This window comes from Piliocolobus tephrosceles, chromosome 1 (genome assembly GCF_002776525.5).
Source record: "Piliocolobus tephrosceles isolate RC106 chromosome 1, ASM277652v3, whole genome shotgun sequence".
In the NCBI taxonomy this organism is placed as follows: Eukaryota; Metazoa; Chordata; class Mammalia; order Primates; family Cercopithecidae; genus Piliocolobus; species Piliocolobus tephrosceles.
Window position 1 is genome coordinate 152858165 of NC_045434.1, and position 23034 is coordinate 152881198.

Here is a 23034-nt window from a genome sequence, read left to right on the forward strand (position 1 = left end):
TAGTGTTTGTCACATACTATGCTTCATACTATGCCTTTCTCTGTATAGAAGTTGCCTGGAATGCCCTCTCCCCAATGGTTTCCACCTCCTAAGTTCTTATTTATCTTTCAAAGTCTAGTTCAAATATTTTCTCCCCTAGGAAGATTTCTCTGATAATCAGGAGCAATCTCTCTTCTTACACAACAAAAAAGATTTATATCCATCGCTAGATGTATCATAATAGCCCTATGTTAGATCTAATTATTTGTAAATACAGCATAACTAGAACACTAGATCAGGAGTTAGAAAACTTTTCTAAAAGCCAAATAAAAAATGTTAGGCTTGGGAGCCATATGGTCTTTGTTATATCTACTCAACTCTTTGTAGCAAGAAAGCAACTCTAGATAGCATATAAACAAATAGGCATGATGGTTTATAAAAACCCAAAAACCTTTATTTACAAAAACTTACAGTAACACTTTATTTACAAAATAAAAACAAAAACAATTGGCCAGCCCAAGGACTGTCCATTTCTGACAGCTATATTAAACCATTGGCTACTAAATGCCAAAATTGTGCTATAATTATTTGAATACTAATAATACTACTAATGAATCATTGAGTACTTGCCTACATTTTATTCCAGGCACTATGTAAGTACTTTTATGCATATTATTTATAATCATTACTGGGACTTTAGAGGGTGTATTAGCTCATTCTCACACTGCTATAAAGAACTACCTGAAACTGGGTAATTGATGAAGAAGAGAGGTTTAATTGACTCACATTTCCCACAGCTGTACAGGAAGCATGGCTGGGAAGGCTCAGGAAACTTACAATCATGGCAGAAGGCAAAGGGGAAGCAGGTAGGTCTTCACATGTCAGAGCAGGACAGTGAGAGCTAAGGGGCAAGTGCTACACACTTCTAAACAACCAGATCTCCTGAGAACTCACTCACTATCATGAGAAGAGAAAGGGAAATCCACTCCTATGATTCAATCATCTCCCACAAGATCCCTCCTCCAACACTGGGAATTACAATTCAACATGAGATTTGGGTGAGGACAAAGAGCCAAATCATGTTAGAGGGTAAGTATTGCTATATTCCACCTGAAGATGAGAGAATTGGGATGCTTATCACAAATTGAAATTCTTCTTATTATGTGTTTGTTTACACTCTTGCTGTTGTCTTTTCCTCTAAAGGTAAATTCTATAGAAACAAAGAACAGATCTGTCTCATTTTCTATTGTATCTGGCACAAAATAGATATTCAGTAAGTGCTTATTTTAATAAGTGAATGAATAGTTACAGCATGGATCAGTTAACCCATTAGTCTGGGATCACAAAAATTGTGAATAACAGAGCAGGAATTCATATTCACAGTTTTTTCATTTTCAGCATTTCTTCATCTTTTTTCAGCAAATATTTTTTGAGAACCTACCATGTGCCATAGGTTATGAGCTCTCTACCATAAAAAACTGCCTATAATATTGTATATGATAATAACTAATGTCTAAAGAACAGCTACTATGTGTTGTACTCTGTTTTGAGTACTTTACATATATCAACTAATTAATAATCCCATAGAGTAAATAGTATTATTATTTCTGTTTCACAGAAAAAATGTAGGTACAGAAAGCTCAAGCAGTTCATCCAAGGTCTCCCCTCTAACGAACCAGTGCTTAATGACATTTTACTGTCTTTCAATGAGGAGTTACTAAATAATGATAAATATTTGCTTCTTCTCACCTTTTCTTTGTTCTTGTTAATGGTTTATGTTTTATAGTAAGGCTGTTTTCCCTAGCATTAAGATCCAGGTTTCTTAAGAAAGCCTCCTCCTTAAAAATTCGGTCTTAATTCTGGTCAGGCAGGTAATCTCCTTTTCACTTTTTCATTTGTTCATACTGTTTGCCCAGCCTTAAAAACCTTCCATTCCCTCTGTGTCACTATAAGCACAAGGTAGGAAGCCTTTAATACTTGCTTTTTAGTTTAATGACACTATCTTCAAGAAGATAAAAGAAAGTCGTTTCACTTTTTTTGTTTTGTTTTGAGATATATATATTTCAATTTTTGTAAACGATTATTTTAGGTTCAGGGGTACATATGAAGGCTTATTACATAAAGCCTTTGATGAACTAGTATTCATAGAATGAATATGCCTATGGGTCATACACTAATATTTGAAATCAATGTTTCATTTTACATACTAATGAGCTAGTAATGTCTATAATACTCTACTTTCAAGTTTTTTCCAAGTCTTTCTACACTTTATAGATCAAGTTTCTGACTGGTGAGATATTAATCACATTTTACTTTCCCTTTCAGGTATTTAAATATGCCATTTCTTTGTTTCTCACCTGTGATTTGGCTCAGTAGGAACGGTAACTGATCTATCATGGTATTTTACATAAAGATTGCACAACAGACATTTTTGAAATGAATGAATGAATCAGTATACACATGAATATACACACATATGCATTAACTACTTCAAATTAGAAGTCATCTTAAGTTTACCTCCTAAATACTTATCAAATCTCTTTCTGTTCCAGTCATTGTTTTACCACAACTGCTTTCGTTCAGACCTTCAGAACTTTTCATTCATTTTTAAAACCATTATGGGACCTGGCCTCCTTACCTCTTAACTTGCCCAAGTTCTCAGTTCATCCTTTTCTTTGCTACCAAACCAGGAAATTTGGTTTTATTCATGATTGTACACTCTTTTGTGTCTTCCCATTGTCCATACTATAGATATAGGTCCAAGCTCCCTAGTGCAGCCCCTCTTCCAAACTGCCCTGGTATATCTCCTGGACACATGCATGCTGTACTCCAGTCACACTGAGCACAAGACTTGCAGCATCTGGAACATATCTGGAGCACATTCTTTCTTCCTGCCATTCATGGCTGTGTACATATATTCCATGCTACTGAATGGAAGACTCTTTTTCCCCATTTGTGTGGAATATCCTTTTCTCCCAGGGTAGAATTCTTTCTTAACTTTCAAGACCCTAAATATCAGTCACTTTGTGAATCCTTTATCCAAAAATTGAAATTTGTAAGCTCTCTTCTCTACACCTGTAGCCCCTTATTTTTCTTTCTGAATATATTAATATTGATTATAATAATTTGTTTATAAAACTATGTTTCCCACTGAACTAGAAAATCCTTGATGGCAACAACCCTCAAACATCTCCTGCCTTTACCACAGTGTCTTCCATATAGTCAGCCTATAATAAATATGCTTAGTGAATAGCTTAACCAATCAGTCAATAAGTCTATGCGAACATTAAAGCAGGTAAATTTGTACTGTATAACTAAGAATCTTTCAAAACAAAATTTTGATCCTATATAACACAGATAAAAAGATTTTGAGTATAGCATTACTTAAAATCATGATATGTGGTTACATATGCATGTCGTTATACTTTATTTGGAAAGAAAATGTCACACATAGGGATTAAATTGCCTAAGCAAATAATATCTGGCATTTGAAAATGGACATCCTGCCAATTGAGCTCTAAAAGTTCCTAATTTAAAAAGGACACATGGGGCTTCATGATGGCTGACTAGAGGCACTGGACACCTGCCTCCTCCACAAAGGAGAACCAAAATAGCGAGTAGATAATCACACTTTGAATAGAATATCCAAGAGAGAATGCTGGAATCCATCAGAGAAATGACACAAAACACGTGAGATGCTGAAGAAAAGGGAGGCAAGGCGGACAGCTGGCTGGGATCAGTCAGGAGCCTGAAGAGATGTCCTAGTGCAAGAGAAAGGGCAAATGAGACATCCCCAGTTGTTCACATTCTCACCACAAACTGCAATACTAGCAACAAAGGAGCCCTTTGTCCTCTGTGGTTCCTGAAACTACCATAGAGAGCTCCCTGGAGTCCTCATGATGGTACAGCTCCAGAGAGTGGCATGTTGGACCCATGCATCCCCACTCCCCAAGTTCTGGGCAGTTGCAGCATGGTGCCATTTTGAAATCCCACCTGCACCAGACTGCATCCTATCCTGGACCAAACAGTCCCTGCATCTCCTTGTCCCTGGAGCCCCACTGATATCTCCCTACATCTGCCTAAAAGGCTGCAGGGTGCAACTCAGGTTCAACTCAGCAGAGTGGTTGGCTCCCCAGCATTCCAGCCCACACAGCAAGCTGCATGCTGGGGAAAGGGCGACACAGCACACTAGAGAGGCTGCCCTCATGACAAAGGAAGCTGAAGCATTTACAGCCAAATAAATGTGCTCTAGAACCTGAAACCTGCCTGCCTAGGGCCACTGTCATCAATAGCAACCCTGCCCCAGAGACAGGCTGAGTCACAGTGCACTTGCATGCACCCTGAGGAATGCCACTGCCAGGAGCAAAGCATGTGCTTCCCAGAGCCTGACAGCCACCTGCCTGGTACAGCTACCACAGACAGACCCTGGCCCCGTCCCCCAGCATCAAAGCCGCCAAGCACTTGAATTCACCCTGAGGATAAGCTCTCCCTGTGTGCTGCTGCTGCTGCCACTACCAGTGCTAAAGATTGAAGAGTGCGCTCCCCAGAGCCTGAAACCAGCCTGATTAGGATGGTTACTCCAGACAGCAAACCCACCCCCCTCAGCAGTGGAAGAAGGGCCACTGCATACTTGCTCATTCCCTGAGGATGGGCTTGCCTCATCTACTGCTGCCTCTGCTGCCTCAAGCCAAGCTGGCTGCACAGGGTCTAGAGAACACCCTGCCCCACTCACCACAGCCTGTGCCCATGCACACCACTGCCGGGACTGAGGACAGATCTGCCTGGTGAGACAGCACCCTGACTGCAGTGCCTGAACATGGTGTCCAGGGGCCTGGATATCGTGCTGCCTTGTCAATCACCCCAGGAGCATATACACAATACCAGAGGCCTAATGACAACCCCAGAACACATGCCTCTGCCAGTGCCCTAGCACACTGACCAGAGGCCTGGAGCTTGCCCTGCCCTGCTTATATACCCCATGCTCATGTGTGCCATCAGAGGGACCTGAGAACAGGCCTACCCCACTTGATACTACCCCCACCACCAAAGCCCAAGCGTTCTACCTGGGTTCGTGGAGATAACCTTACTTTGTCAGTTGCCACAGGCTTGCATGTGTAGTACCAGGGTGTCTAACCACAGGCTTAGAAAACCTGCTTCCAGTACCCAAGCAAGCTGTTTGAAGGCCTGGGGATTACACCCCATCCACCACTGCCGGCACCTGGGCACTCCTCCAAGGGCCTGATGAAGGGTTCATTCAGCATGCCCCCACTACCACTGCTGACACCACCGACATGTGCCACTTGGGAACCTAGGAACTGGCCCTTTCATCCCACTGCAGCCACTGCTAACACAAAGTGATGCCTTAGAGGTCTAGGGTTGTCCTGTTATTGCTACTATCATCGCCCATAGCACATATGCTGCCCAAAGACTTGCCTACTCACCCACTCCACTGCTGCCACTACTGGCACCTAAGCAAGCAGACTGGACATCCAATAACTGACCCTCCTTGACCTGTAAACACTGGGGCCTGTGTGCATCACCTGGAGGCCCCAAGGACAGGCACAGTCTGCCACTGCTCGCACTCTTGGGGCCTGAGTACCGACTGATCTGGTCTTACCAGCAAAACCTCACCACAGCATGCAATAAAAACCATACCATAAACCACTGAGGAAATCTCATATACCACTGACGCTATTTACAGCCAAAAAATGATATGAAATTTACACCACTTCACATACCCATAATCAAAGCTAAGGTACTCTACCCAACCAACACCATAAATACAGCTACAGGAAAAGTTCTTCCCCTTGCAAAAGCCAATTCAAAAAATTGAAAGAAGAAACTATTATACTAGATGCACTTATACATCAACCAAAGATCACAATAACCATGAAAAAGCAGGGAAATATGACACTCCAAAGGAACACAGTAATTCTTCAGCAACCAATCCCAATGAAAAAAATTTATGAAATGCCTGAAAAAAAATTCAAAACCATGGTATTAAAGATATTCACTGGCATACATGATAACATGGATAAACAATACAAAGTAATTAGAAAAACAATGCAGGATATGAATGAGAAATTTACCAAAGAGATAGACATTATATATATATATATAGTTATTATATATATAGATATTATATATATGTACACACACATATATAAAAGAATCAAACAGAAATCCTGATACTGAATAATTAAATGAATGAAATACCAAATGCAGTCAAGGGCTTCAACATATAATCCAGCAATCTCACTTTTAGATATTTACTCTAAAGAATTGAAATTAGGATCTAGAAGAGATAACAGCACTCCTATGTTCATTGAAGCATTGTTTACAATAGTCAGCATATGGAAACAAACTAAATGTCCTTGAACAGAAAATGGATTACAAATGTGGAATATGGTCTTTCCCTTCTCCTTTCTCTTTCTTCTGCCTATTAAACCCCTGCTGCAAAAAAAAAAAAAAAAAAAAAAAAAAAAAAAAAAGTGGCATATATATACAATTGAATATTTTTCAGCCTTAAGAAGGAAGAAAATTCGCAAAATGCAACAACATTGATGAAACTTGAAGACATTGTAAGTAAAGTAAACCAGTCACACGAAGAAAAATATTGCATGATTCTGCTTATACGAACAATCTAAAATAGTCATGTTCTTAGAATCAAAGAGTGGAAGGTGGTTGGTTACCAGGAGCCAAGGGGTCCGGGAAATGGGGAGTTGCTAATAAATGGTTGTAAAATTTCAGTTAAGCAAGATGAGTAAGTTCTACACATCTGCTGCACAACATTGTATCTTTAGTCAATAATGCTGTATTGTACACTTAAAATTTGTTAAAAGGATATATCTCATGCTAAGTATTCTTATAACAGTAGAATGAAAATTTAAAAATAAAGTATAAGGTGGGGCCAAGATGGCCAACTAGAAACAGCAGCATGTGGCTCCCACTGGAAAAAAAACATAATAAGAGTGTTAATCCTTCACCAGCAACCAACGTATCCAGTTTCTCTCATCAGAACTGACTAGAAGGCTGGCATGACTCAGAGAGAGAAGGAATAACAGTGTGGTCCTGCAGCCTACCTGAGGGCCACATGGGGCAGGGGAGTCCCCTCCTCCCCCCAGCCAAGGGAGCCGGTGAGTGAGCATGCTACACAGGAGGGGAAACCGTGTTTTTTTCATGAAACTGTGCAACCCACAGATCAGAAGACCCCACTCGCGAACCCACGCCATTGGGCCTAGCGTTCCAATTGCAGGACATGTCAGCCTCTCCCACCTGGAATCTGCTTAAGCCTGCTGAGTTCTGGGGGGCAGGGGCAACCAGCGCCATGCTGTGGCTGTCAGTTGTCTAAGCCCTTGTAGCTCCTTGTGGGAGGGGCAGCAGCCAGCACTGGGACTGGCAACTGCCTAACATGCTAAGCTCCCTGGGCAGGAAAAGGGCAACATCCATCTCTATAGCTCTAGGCTGTGCTTTTCCACTGCTGGAGCCAGTGAGACCAGAGGTCTTGGTCCCAAGACTTGTGCCCCAAAGCCCAACACACTGGATGTGGCAGTCTGCGGCCAGAGTGCTTCTTCGGGCCTGCCCCTGACCCATGTGTCCTCATTGGGTGGGGATTCCCTACAGGAACTCCAGTAATTCCAGCCAGAGGCTCAGGGACAGAACCCAGATCTCCCTGGGTCTGAGGCCCTAGGGGGAAGGGGGACCACAGTCTCTGCAGACCAGCAGTTCTAGCCTTTCTTCCTAGTAGTTCTGAGGAATCCAGGCAGCCCAGACAAGTGTGTTTCCCCCCAGCAAGGCACACCCCCTCCACCAAGGGACAAAGTACTTCATTAAATGGGTCCTATTCCCCATGCCACCCAACTGGGTGAGACCCTCTAACAGGACTTATCAGACACCCTATACAGGAGTGATCCTACTGGCATCAGGTTGGTACCCTAGAGGTCAGAGGTCCCAGAAGAAGGAGCAGGCAACCATCTTTGCTGTTCTCCAGGCCCCTTAAGTGATATCTCCAGGCGTGGGAGAGAATCAGATGAACAGGGCCTGAAGTGAACCCCCAGCAAACTGTAGCAACCCTAAGGAAGAGGGATCTGACCACTGAAAGAAAAACAAACAAGCAGAAAGTAACAACAACAGCATCAACAACAACAACCAAAAAGCCCCACAAAAATCCCATCCAAGGGTCAGCAGCCTAAAAGACTGAAACTAGACAAACTCATGATGAGAAACAATCAATGAAAAAATGCTGAAAACCCAAAGGCCAAAGCGCCTCTTCTCCTCCAAATAATCACAATGTCTCTGCATCAGGGTCACAGGACTGGACAGAGGATGAGATGGAAGAATTGACAAAAGTAGGCTTCAGAAGATGGGTAACAAAAAGCTATGCAGAGCTAAAGGAGCATGTTCTAACCCAATGCAAAGAAGCTAAGAACTTGGATAAAAGTTTAGAGGGATTGCTAACTAGAATAATCAGTTTAGAGAAGAACTTAAATGAACTGCTGGTGCTGAAAAACACAGCACGAGAACTTCGTGAAGCATACACAAGTATCAATAGCCAAATCAACCAAGTGGAAAAAAGAACATCAGAGTTTGAAGACCAGCCTGCTGAAATGAGGCATGGAAACAAGTATAGATAGAGAAAAAAGAAAGAAAAGGAATGAACAAAGCCTCCAAGAAATATGAGACTTCATAAAAAGACTGGACCTGCGATTGGTTGGAGTACCAGAAGGAGACGGGGAGAATGGAAACAAGCTGGAAAACACACTTCAGAATATTATCCAGGAGAACTTCCCCAATCTAGCAAGACAGGCCAGCATGCAATTCAGGAAATACTGACAACACTAGTAAGATACTCCATGAGAAGATCAACCCCAAGAAACATAATCATCAGATTTTCCAAAATCGAAATGAAGGAAAAACTGTTAAGGACAGGCAGGGAGAAAGGCCATGTCACCTACAAAGGGAAGCCCGGACTAACAGTGGACCTCTCAGCAGAAATTCCACAAGCCAGAAGAGATTGGGGGCCAATAGTCAACATTCTTAACGAAAATATTTTTAAGCCAGAATTTTATATCCAGCCAAACTAAGCTTCATAAGCAAAGGAGAAATAAAATTCTTTCCAGAAAAGCAAATACTGAGGGACTTTGATACCACCAGGTCTACCCTGCAAGAGCTCCTGAAAGAAGCACTAAATATGGAAAGGAAAAACTGTAACCAGCCACTGCAAAACCACACCAAAATATAAAGACCAATGCCACTGTGAAGAAATTGCATGAACCAATATGCAAAATAACCAAATAACATCATAATGATAGGATCAAATTCACACATAACAATAGTAACCTTAAATGTAGACGGGCTAAATGTTCCAATTAAAAGACATAGACTGACAAATTGGATAAAGAATCAAGACCCATTGGTGTGCTGTATTTAGTAGACCCATCTCATATGCAAAGACACACATAGGATCAAAATAAAAGGATAGAGAAATATTTACCAAGAAAATGAGAAGAAAAACAAAAGAAAAGAAAAAAAGCAGGGGTTGCAATCCAGTCTCTGAATAACAGACTTTAAATCAACAAAGATCAAAACAACAACAACCAAACCCCCCCCCCCCCCAAAAAAAAAAAAACAAGGGCATTACATAATGGTAAAGGTATAAGTAAATGGTAAATTCAACAAGAAGAGCTAACTATTCTAAGTATATATGCACCCAATACAGGAGCACCCAGATTCATAAAACAAGTTCTTAAAGACCTGCAAAGAGACTTAGTCTCCCACACAATAATAGTGGAAGATTTTAACACCCCACTGTCAGGATTAGATCAACAAGACAGAAAATTAACGAGGATATTCAGAACTTGAACTCTGCTCTGGACCAAGTGAACCTAATAGATGTCTACAGAACTCTCTACACCAAATCAATAGAATATACATTCTTCTCAGTGCCACAGGGCACTTATTCTAAAATTGATCTCATAACTGGAAGTAAAACATTCCTCTGCAAAAGCAAAAGAACTGAAATCATAACAAACAGTCTCTCAGACCACAGTGCAATAAAATTAAAATTCAGGATTAAGAAACTCTCTCAAAACCACACACTTACATGGAAATTGAACAACCTCCTCCTGAATGACTCCTGCATAAATAATGCAGTTAAGGTAGAAATCAAGAAGTTCTTTGAAACCAATCAGAACAAAGATATAATGTACCAGAATCTCTGAGACACAGCTAAAGCGGTATTAAGAGGGAAATTTATAGCACAAAATGCCCACATCAGACAGCTAGAAAGATCTCTAATTGACACCCTAACATCACAATTAAAACAGTTAGAGAGTCAAGAACAAACCAATCCAAAAGTTAGCAGAAGACAAGAAATAACTAAGATTAGAGAAGAATTGAAGGAGTTAGAGACACAAAAAATCCTCCAAAAAAAATCAATGAATCCAGGAGCTGGTTTTTTGAACAGCAAAACAAAACAACAACACACACACACACAAACAGACCACTAGCTAGACTAATAAAGAAGAAAAGGGACAAGAATCAAATAGACACAATAAAAAGTATAAAGGGGATGTTACCATTGACCCCACAGAAACAAAAACTACCATCAGAAAATACTATAAACACCTCTATGCAGATAAACTAGAAAATCTAGAAAAAATGGATAAATTCCTAAATGCATACACCCTCCCAAGACTAAACCAGGAAGAAGTCGAATTCCTGAATAGACAAATAACAAGTTCTGAAATTGAGGCAGTAATTAATAGCCTACCAACCAAAAAAAGCCCAGGACCAGATGAATTTACAGCTGAATTCTAACAGAAATACAAAGAGGAGTTGGTACCATTCCTTCTGAAACTATTCCAAATAATTGAAAATGAGGGACTGCTCCCTAACTCATTTTATACAGCTAGCATCATCCTGAGAAGAAAACCTTTATAAACCCTGAGATCCTAGCAGGCACAGACACAAGTGGCTGGATGTCGAGAGGAACACACAGGCAGAAGAGCACACCGACAGGCACCAGTAGATGTCAGCAGGCCATCGACTTGCGGAATGATGGGGAGTTTGACCCGGGTGGTAGGAGGAGAGCCCAGCTGCTGGGTGGCCTGACTCCAGGGAAAACCACCTTGCCACTCCACCCTGCTTCTGGCCTCCCCATCCACCTCGCTGAGAGCTACCACCACTCAATAAAAACCTTGCACCTATCCCCCAAGCCCACATGTGATCCAATTTTTCTGGTACACCAAGGCAAGAACCCGGGATACAGAAAGCCCTCTCTCCTTGCAGTAAGGCAGAGGGTCTAATTAAGCTGATAAACACAACGACTAAACTGAAAGAGCACACTGTAACACACACACACTGGAGCTTCAAAAAGGGTAAGCACTCATCGCTAGATGCTAGATGCTGCAGTGGGGTCGGAGCCCCACAATCTGCCTGTCTGCATGCTCCTCCTGGAGGTTTAAGCAGCGAGGCACTGAAGAAATTAGCCGCACCCTGATCGCATGGTCTGTGAGAGGGATAAAGGAACTTTGCTGGTTTCAATTATTCCACAATTTACATTCTACTGCTGGTGGGCATTGGGAAATTTCCAGTTTGTGGTTTTTACAAATAGTGATTTTTGAACATTCTTATGTAGGTCTTTCAGTGGACCCCTATATACGTATCTATTAGGTTTGTATCTAGAAGTAAAATTATGAGATCATAGGGTATACATATGTTGAGTTTACTAGATTCTGCTAAATTAGTGGAAAAAAGTGGTCATATTAATTTACACCACCACCAGCAATGTATATGAATTTGAGTAGCTCCATATCCTCACTAACATTTGCAATTACATACATTGTTTATTTGCTATTCTAATGGCTATATCTTAGTATAGTTTTAATTTGAATTTCTCTTAATATAAATGACAATAAACTTTTAATATATTAATACTTACTTGTATTTATTTTTCTGAAATTTATTGACTGTCCCTTCAAAATATAGAAAGAGTATAACCACTTATCGTTTCTCCTACTATCACACAGGAAGAGTCACTGACATTTCTTACTCGGATGTATTAGTCCATTTTCACACTGCTATAAAGAAATAGCTGAGGCTGGATAATTAATAAACAAAGAGGTATAATTGGCTCATTTTTCTGCAGGCTGTACAGAAAGCATGGCAGCATCTGCTTTTGGGGAGGCCTCAGGGAGCTTTAATTCATGCAGAAGGCAAAAATGGAGCAGGAATCATCATGGCAAGAGCAGGACCGAGAGAGAAGGGAGCTGCTGTGTACTTTTAAACAACCAAATCTCATGAAAACTCACTATTACTATTGACAGAAACAAGGGGGAAATCTGTCCCCCATGATCCAGTCACCTCCCATCAGGTCCCTCCCTTGAAACATGGGGATTACAATTAGAATGAGATTTGGGTGGGGACACAGAGTCAAGCCATATCAGATAGGGATACAGATTCAAGTCATATCATTGGGCAATTGGAAAGTCCTCTTGACTTGATCTCTTTGCTTTCATTATTGCTCTCCTACCATCTAATCTCAACATAACAAACAGAGTAATTTTGCTAAATTGTGATTCAGATCATGTGTCACTATTCTGTACAAACCCTCCAACGCTGGTTTTATTTACACCTACAGTTCCCTACATGATCTGGACCATATTCATTCACAGACCTAATCACCAGTTGCTCTTCTTCTTGCTTATTCTACTCTAAATCCACTAATCTTTTACTTCTTCAAATATTGCAAGTGTGTTATTGCCTTAAGATATTTCTATTAGCACTTCCTTATAATAAATATTCTTATGAAGTCCTTAAAATATTCTTATGAAACCCTTAAAATATACTTACAACTAACTGCCTCAATGTCTACAAGATTTTGCTCAAATGTCACCTTCTGCACAAAGCTCATAGTGACCATTCTTACCCCTGACTCTGGTACTCCTGACATTGTTACTGAAATGCCAGGGGTTTGATCTAGGTCCTGCTCTTTGCCACACAGAAAGCTATTCACTGAGACAATGAGCATTGCCAGGGAAGAAGGCTTTAATCAGGTGCTGCACTTGAGGAGATAGGAAATAATTCTCAAATCCATTTCTCTGACCAACTAAAATTAGGGGGTTTTATAACAGGGAAGAAATGTAGCTATCTGTGGGAAACAGGAATGTTGAAGGGATAAAGAAGAGGAGTTTTTCAATAGGAAGCAGGTGGTTGGTTGGGCAATCATGACAGGTGAGGAGTCCTGCATCTCATTGTCCAAATGTAGTGATCTGGCAAGATTCACTTCCTTGATACTATCTGGGAGGACTGATGGTTGGTTTCCTGAGAGAAGAACTCAGGTAAGATAAATATAACTTTCTCAGGTTTTAAGACTGGGAGAGTCAGTTTCTATGTTTATTCCGATGAAGCCACAAACATCAGTTCTATGAGAAAACTGCGTGGGTTTCAGTCTCCCCCTCTCAATTGATCATTTCATCAACCATGGGGGATGTGGTCATCAATCTTTCTGGCTGCTTCATGTTGAGGACAGACATTGTCGGCAGGTTCCTACCAGGGGTGACTGCATGGCCACCTAGGAATCAAATATTAAACACTATGGGTTTCTTCTGAAACAATCTTTTTCTCTTCGGTCCCCCACTTGCACCAAGGACAAATCACAGCAGTACCAACCTACCTGCAAAATAAGCTTCAGTCCCACTGTACTTGGTCTGACTACTCATACAGAGTACAGCAAGAATCATTGTCCAACAGGGCTCTCCTAAATGGACTTTGCTGGAATCTCTCACTAAGAATCTCAGAATTGACTTCCAAAGGCCTCTTGAGCCCAGCCAAGGATCCATCTGCACTTAAAAATACGTGTAAGAATTGGGTGAACCCCTCTCTTCTTGAGGACCCAAAACAACTTGAGGTTTCTAGGTCTGTCAGAAAGTGACACTCTCTACTTTCCATTGGTCAGGAACCCTATGGAAAGGAACTTCATAGATAAACTATAAGGCCAGTTTTTCTAAGGGCTTCTCATTGAAAAATGAAGACATGACTTTATCTGCCTCTCCTTTCCATGCCCTTTTTCAACTTTAGCTTTTTTTTTTTTTTTTTTTTTTTTTTTGAGATGGAGTCTTGCTCTTGTTGCCCAGCCTGGAATGCAATGATGTGATCTCAGCTCACCGCAACCTCCACTTCCTGGAATCAAGCAATTCTCCTGCCTCAGCCTCCCGAGTAGCTAGGATTACAGGCATGTGCCACCATGCCTTGCTAATTTTGTATTTTTAGTAGAGATGGGGTTTCTCCATGTTGATCAGGCTGGGCTTGAACTTTCGACCTCAGGTGATCCACCCCTCAGCCTCCCAAAGTTCTGGGATTGCAGGCGTGAGCCACTGTCCTGGTCTCAACTTCAGCATTTTTTAAACAAGGATTTATTTTTCATATTTGATATTTAACAGATTTAACAAGATCAATTATGTGATACCAAATTTTGGTAGATAGGCCCTGTTAATTCTTCTATTTCTTGAAATTTCTTTTGTTTCATTATTTTGCTTTTTTTGTGGAATTCTATAATGCATAGTTCAAATCTCCTTTGTTTATTTTTGATATTTATCATTTTCTCTATAATCTTGTCAGACATTTATCTCCATTTTATTGTGTTCAGTTTTTCATTCCTGTCTTTAGTATCTATTTTCACTTCTACTTATTCTTGAGCTGCTTCTGTTTTTTCTTTATTTCTTCTATAATTCTCAAAATTGCTTCTCTGAACTCTTATATCTCTGCCTATAGTCTTGTTTAATAACATTTTTTCATTAATAATTAAAAATCCAATATATGATCATATTTGAGTATAATTTTGATTTGTTCATAATACCATCTTTCTGGTGGGTGATTGTAATCTGCAGTTTATTTTTCCTGCTCTTCACTTATGTTTTTGGTTGTGATATTTTTTCTCCCCAACTAGTTCTTTGCAGCAGATTTATGTTGGCAGGATACCAAGGCCATATTTTGGGTCAGCAGAAATTTTTATTTGGATTGAGTGAAATCTTTTAGCCTTCACCTTTTGCATGCTAGTGGATCCAGGTAGCTGTAAGATTGCTCACAATGTAGACTTTCTTTCCTATTTTGGTACTTAGAATCAAACAAAAGTTTAAAAAAGTACTCATTGTTAGGCCAAGACATTCTATTCTTTGTTGTAAATATGTTATTTTGATTCTTCTCTTAAGGACATTTCCTTCATCATGGAGAGGTTTCCTTCGCAGTTTTTCTGAGATCTGTAGCCAGTGGTATTCTGCACCCCCTTTTTATTGTGGTAAAGTATATATAATATAAAATATACCACTTTAATAATTTTGAGTGTACAATTCAGTGGTATTAAGTACATTCATAATGTTGTGCAACCATCATCACTATCTATTTCCAGAACATTTCCATTACCCAAAAGATAAATTTTGTACCCATTAAACAATAACTCTCCACTCCCCTGGGTAAACTCTATTCTACTTTCTTTCTCTATAAATTTGCCTGCTTTAGATACCTCATATACATGAAATCATACAATATTTTTCCTTCTGTGTCTGGCTAATTTCACTTAGCACAATCTTTTCAAAGTTTATCTGTGTTGTAGCATGACAACAAAATTGTTACGGCAGAATGGTATATTGTTATATGTATACACCACAGTTTCTTTATCCATTAAAGTGTTGATGGAAAACAGTTATTACTACCTTTTGGGTATTGTGAGTAAAGCTGCTCTATATCTTGGTGCACAAGTATCTGTTTGAGTCCTTGTTTTCAGTTCTTATGGGTATATAACTAGGAGAGAAATTGCTGGTTTGACATTCTCTTTTTACTCCTACTTCAGCTTTCTTGGTGTTTATTACTTGCAGCCACACTTCTAGATATTTTGCATATTGTAGCCATAGACAGCCCATAGTTATAGTAAAGAGTGTTTATGATTCTAGTTTTGTTATTCTTGCTGACTGTGGCGGTATCTGAGAAGAAAAAGTGGGATAATGTGAACTTTATTCTACCACTTTGAACCAGAAATATTTAACAAATTTTTACAGTCAAAAAAGTGTCCAGTAATGCTTATAATATCGTAACCGCTAAACTGAAGTTTCTTTCTTCTATATAAACAAGAATAATGAAGTTTAATATTTAAGGGAAAAAATAAATAAATAACCATTGAGCACCTTCTCTACTCTGGGCTGGTTGCTTCATGCCTTAAAATTATATTATTGTAACCTAATTTAATTATTAGAGTAAGCCATGGTAAGGTGATTATTATTACTCTTATTTTATAGATAGCAATCTGAGACATGCAGCTTGTGTAATTTTTCAAAGTCATAGATACAACATGCTAGAAAATTGGGAGGTATACCCAGATGTTTGTGACTGTAATCCATATACTTTACTCTATAAACAAATTTTGCCCACTGCAATGACTAAATTAGTTTTCAGTAAAATCAAATATCTCAACTCATAGCACCAAAATTATGAATATAGACATTAAAAAATTAGAGACTTTTATGTGTGTTTAATCCATGTGGTCCAATTTAGTATGTATCCAAAAGCTACTGATTAAGAGAAGGAAAAAGTTTTTGCTTTGCCATTGCATGCTTATATGTCATCTCAAGAGACTAAACTTCTGCTTAAAATAAGAAAAACATAGTCTTCCCAATTACATGGCAAAAAAGATACCTCAAGTTGCCAATTTTAATGGATCTTTTCTTATGCACATCACAGCAAAATGCTGAATACTGACTAACGTCTATAGTAAAGACTAGCAATGCACACATTTGTGCACCTTTGCTGTGAAAATTATGCTCTTCTGGGCTTAAATAAGATCTTATCACTTTCTCTTGATGAAGGCCATTAATTAGTATGACTAAGTGAAAATATGCTCTCAGCTTCAAAATTACATTTAAATGTTATGTACTTTGCATTCCACAATAAATACTCTTAACTCAGTGAAATTTATGATTTTTAGAGTCAAGTTATAAGTTGCTAATATTTACATAAAAATAATAAATATTTTACTTTAAAATATTTTCATTTTTTAAAGTTATACATTAAATGTATATGTTCAGATTTCAGTTTGTTTTGATCTTAAGAAATATATTGTTATTTATATAATGGTTTGTTCCAGAAATGACTTAAAACAACATGTAAGAGAGTACGTAAAATAAAATAAGGTGATACAAGTTAAGAGTATAGGAAACCAAAGTAAAAAAAAAAAAAAAAAAGAAATATATACGTGTGTGTGTGCGCGTGTGTGTGCATTTTGTAGATATTGGTATGGTGAGTGCTTTCCCAAGAATATAACCAAAGATATAAACATAAAGAAACATTCTTGTGAGTTTTAATATACTCCAGAAACAACTTTCAACTACATATGAGATAATATCAAAATAAGTTGAAAAAACTACAATATATCATAAATCAAACTGTTAAATACCTAAAGAAAAGCATAAACATTTAATTAAGGCAGTTTCAGAAATTCCTAGGTAGATGGCCCAATTGCCAGCTCTCGGTATCCTAATCAAATCTCAATTAACAATACAATTTTTCACAGCAGAGATGGATAAAGACTCAATATTTTTAAAAGCTACATTATATGAACTCAAGAAAATACACAAAAAGAAATAAAACAAAGATGGAAGTATATTTCGATAAAATATTTCTTAAGGGAAAATTTGAATTGTGCGTGTGCACTAAATTTAAAAAAAAAGATGTCTGAAAATAATTCCAGTTGATAAATTAATTATAATACTTTCAGAGTATAAGCTATTATATAACCACTAAATTGCTTTTGCCAAATAGGATTTAAAGATATAGGAAGGCATTTATGATGCATTGATAAGTAAATATTTAGTTAAAATGCAGTGCAGTTCAATTAAAAAATTTATGTCATTATCTTTTTCTATCTAAACATTCTGAATATACAGTATATTCTTATTTGAAAATTGTTTGAAGTTATACCTGGGCAATTTATTTTCATACCTGATTCTTTGTTGATATTACTGTTATACATTTTTTTACATTATTATTTATTAAGCAAAAACAACACCATGTCACAAAACAGGGTCTGTAGAGTGATCTCTTCCTTTTGTCAACAAAAGTATTTATTGTGAATCTATTAGTTGCTGATAAATATTCTAGATAATTAAATATTTCATATCTGGCCAAACTAAGCTTCACGAACAAAAGAGAAATAAGATCCTTTTCAGACAAGCAAATGCTAAGGGAATTTGTTACTACCAGACCTGCCTTACAAGAGCTCCTGAAGTAAGCACTAAATATGGAACGGAAAGAGCATTACCAGCCACTACAGAAACACACTGAAGTACACAGACCACAGACACTATAACACCACCACATAAATAAGTCTGCAAAATAAGCAGCTAACACCATGACGACAAGATTAAATTTATACCTATAAATATTAACCTTAAATGTAAATGGACTAAACGCTTCAATAAGAACACACACAGTGGCAAATTTGATAAAGAACCAAGATCCATTCATATGCTGTCTTCAAGAGGCCCATCTCACATGTAATGACTCACATAGGCTCAGAATAAAGGGATGGAGGAAAATCTACCAACCAAATGGAAAACAGAAAAAAACAGGGATTGCAATCCTAATTTCTGACAAAACAGACTTTAAACCAACAAATATCAAAAAAAAAAAAAAAAAAAAAAAGGCATTACATAATGGTAAAGGGTTCAATTCAACCAGAAGATCTAACCATCCGAAATATATATCTATATAGGCACCCAACACAGGAGCACTCAGATTCATAGAGCAAGCTCTTAGAGAGCTTCAAAGACTTAGACTTCCACACAATAATAGTGAGAGACTTTAACACCCAACTGACAATATTAGGGAGATCATTGAGACAGAAAATTAACAAAGATATTCAGGACCTGAACTCAGCACTGGATCAAATGAACCTGATAGATATCTACAGAACTCTCCACTGCCCTAATCCCTCAGCCCCCCAAAAAACGATATACATTCTTCTAATCACCACAGGGCACTTACTCTAAAATCAATCACATAATTGGAAATAAAATATGCCTCAGCAAATGCAAAAGAACTAAAATCATAACAGTCTCTCAGACCACAGTGCAATTATATTAGAAGTCAAGTCAAAGAAATTCACTCAAAACCACACAATTACATAGAAATTGAAAATCCTGTTCCTGAATGACTTTTAGGAATTAAGGCAGTAATCAAAAAGTTTTTTGAAATGAATGAGAACAAAGATAAAACATACCAGAATCTCTGGGACACAGGTAAAGCTCCAGTGTTAAGAGGGAAATTTATAGCACTAAATGCCCACATCAAAAAGCTAGAAAGATCATAAGTTAACAACCTAACATGACAACTAAAAAAACTAGAGAACCAAGCACAAACAAATCCCAGAATCTCTGGGACACAGGTAAGCTCCAGTGTTAAGAGGAAAATTTATAGCACTAAATGCCCACATCAAAAAGCTAGAAAGATCTCAAGCTAACAACCTAACATCACAACTAAAAGAACTAGAGAGCCAAGAGCAAACAAATCCCAAAACTAGAAGAAGACAAGAAATAACCAAAATCAGAGCTGAAATGGAGAAGATAAAGACATGAAAAACCATTCAAAAGATCAATGAATCCAGGCGCTGGTATTTGAAAAAAATAATAAAATATACCACTAGCTAGAATAATAAAGAAGAAAAGAGAGAAGATTCAAGTAGACACAATGATAAATGACAAATGGGATTTTACCACTGATCCTACAGAAATACAAACAACCATCAGAGAATATTATGAATACCTCTATGCACATAAACTAGAAAATCTAGAAGAAATGGATAAATTTATAGACATACACATCCTCCTAAGACTGAACCAGAAAGAAACTGAATCCCTGAACAAACCAATAATAAATTCTGAAATTGAGGCAGTAATAAATAGCCTACCAACCAAAAAAAGCCCAGGACCAGACGGATTCACAGCTGAATTCTACCAGATGTACAAAGAAGAGCTGGTACCATTCCTGCTGAAACTCTTCCAACAAATTGAGGAGGAGGGACTCCTCCCCAACTCATCCTATGAGGCCAGCATCATCCTGATACCAAAACTTGGCAGAGATACAACAAAAAAGGAAACTTCAGACCAGTATTTTTAATGAAGGTTGATGCAAAAATCCTCAACATAATACTGGCAAACTGAATCCAGCAGCACATCAAAAAGCTTATCCACCACGATCAAGTAGGTTTCATACTGGTATACAATATAATATCTGGTTCAACATACGCAAATCAATGAAAGTGATTCATCACAGAAACAGAACTAAAGACAAAACCCACGTGATTATCTCAATAGATGCAGAAAAGCCTTTCAATAAATTCAACATCCTTCCTGTTAAAAACTCTCAATAAACTAGGTATTGAAGGAACGTATCTCAAAATAATAGGAGCCATCTATGACTAACCCACAGCCAACATTATATTGAATGGGCAAAAGCTGGAAGCATTTCCCTTGAAAACTGGCACAAGACAAGGATGCCCTCTCTCACCACTTCTATTCAACATAGTATTGGAAGTTCTGGTCAGGGTAATCAGACCAGAGGAAAGAAGTAAAGAGCATCCAAATAAGAAGAAAGTCAAACTGTCCTGTTTTTGCAGATGACATGGTCCTATACCTATAACAGAACCCCATAGCCTCAGCCCCAAAGCTTCTTAAGCTGATAAACAACTTCAGCAAAGTCTCAGGATACAAAATCACTGTAGAAAATTCTAAAGTTTTCTACATTGAACATGTACTGCATTAGTAACCAGAAAAATTATTTACAAGAAATAAACTGGTTGAAAAATAAAATAAAAAAAGAATAGAGATATAAGTCGTTGCCAGAAACTAAGTAAAACATTTAGCTCACAGTCACCTAAACACTTGATCTGAACTCTTAGAAGCTAGCAATCATAGTATTAAGGCCAGACCTTATGGCTGCTTTAAAAAAAAAAAGCCAAAAATAGCATTCTGACATTAAAATATATATATATACTTGGAAATATCCTCTTGAGGATATTTCTTGACTAAAGAAGATTTAATGGTGCATGACATTGTCCTTTTCCTTGGCTAACTCTCACACATCCTTCAAATCAGCGGTTGGGATATTACTTTCCATAGTAAGTCCTTCTTTAGCCACCAGATTGCCTTCCACAGTACTCTGTGGCTCCCAGAGTACTGTATGTGGCTCCCACCACAGCATTTATCTCTCTGAGTTATAATTAGCTGGACACTTTTCCAGGCTTCATCAGTGCTGAGACTATCTCTGTTTTGCTTACTGTTGTATTTTTCCCTCAGTCTAATGGTTAGCACATAATAGGTGCTCAGTAATTCATTTAACTAAACTGAATTTCACAAGACTATCTCTTACGACTATCAGTGTAGGCTGAAGTTATCATCACATCAAAAGACAATCCAGAAGAAGCAACTCAGGAGGGTTTGTAGCCTTTAATATATAATCTGTATGTTTAGCTCTTCACTGACCTAGCTTGGTATTTTGGAATATCTGGAAAAGTGAATGGGTAGTTTGCTTTGCATGTATTTTTTGTATATTGTATCTCTCAAATGAACTTTGACAAAATTACATTATAGTTATCTCAAATTTGTTTAGTCATATAAAAGGTACTGGTAAACAGGCATTTTATGCTGTCAATTGTTTAAAGACCCATGGACCTAAACAGATCATGGGAGACAGGAATAAACATCCATTTTGACGGTTGTCTGAAAACTCATCAGTAGGATCAATTCTTTTTTTTTAGAAAGATATTTTGGTTTCATTGTTGTACATAAGTAAATAGACAATTAAACCTAATTATATTCTTTATGGCACTGCCACAATAGTTTTATGCTTAAAATGAACGTTAAGGAAGTCAAACTCACAGCTGTTCATGACGTAATTAGACATGTGCTGTTTTTTTTTTTTTTTTCCCAGAGCTGTTTTTTTTTTTTTTTAAGGTCACTCAATTTATGTCATTGCTCTTTATAAAACAGTTGAAACTTTGAAATTGTCTACAAAACATTACTTATAAAATACTTGATTTTAGCTTTGATTTTTGCCCATAATTATGTAGTCAAATGCTCTAGTTTTAACTTTATCATGTGTAGTGCTTGTTAGACTTGAATCAAAATCAATATTAACATTCTAATTTTAACATTAACTGGATGATAAATCTAGTTAAATAAATCCCCAACCAGTCAGACAGAAACATTAACCCACACTTGAACTGTTAAGATTTGACCAGTAGCAACCCAAATGACAATAATAGTGTAGATATTTCAGATTTTCATTAAAAACCCCAGATAGTGAGGACATTAATTAGAAGTCCTACCTGTAATCAATGTGTATTAAAATGTATGTTTGCCATTTTACCAATTTCCATTTGTTTAACCTTTATATAAACATATAGTATATCTTTTATGTAACTAAAATAGGACAATTGGTTCTTTAAGTGTTAACTTTAGTATAACAAAAATCATTTTACTTATACATTTAAGTATTTTCTACAAGAATTATTGGCTTTAAGCATCACCACGCAATTCACTATGGTTGATTACTGAATTATTATTATCTGTTAGGTGATAATGTTTATACACTGGAAAGAACTTTTAAAATTTAGAATAAATATAATTTTAAATCAACAAATCAATCATTTTGAGGAATACAAAGTATTGCTCTGACATTTTTTTCACCTTTAAGATTCTTATTTTCATAATTTTTAGGAAGTATATTTTGGTAACAGACAAACTGTTAAAATTCATCTTTACATGAGAGTGAGGTACATTTTTAAAAGTTTGCATAAATGACAGCCACTGCCTAATTTTTACCCCAGAATTTTCAAATGTCTGAATATAATTTGTGATAAATTTCATATCATCTCTGAGACAGCATTGAATAAATCATTTTTAACTAAAGGCCAAATATAATGTGTTAGTCTCCAAGATGCAAACACTAAATTCTATGCACAGCAGCTTCTGGATCATCTCCAGCAATCTGAATTCATTTAGCTTAAAA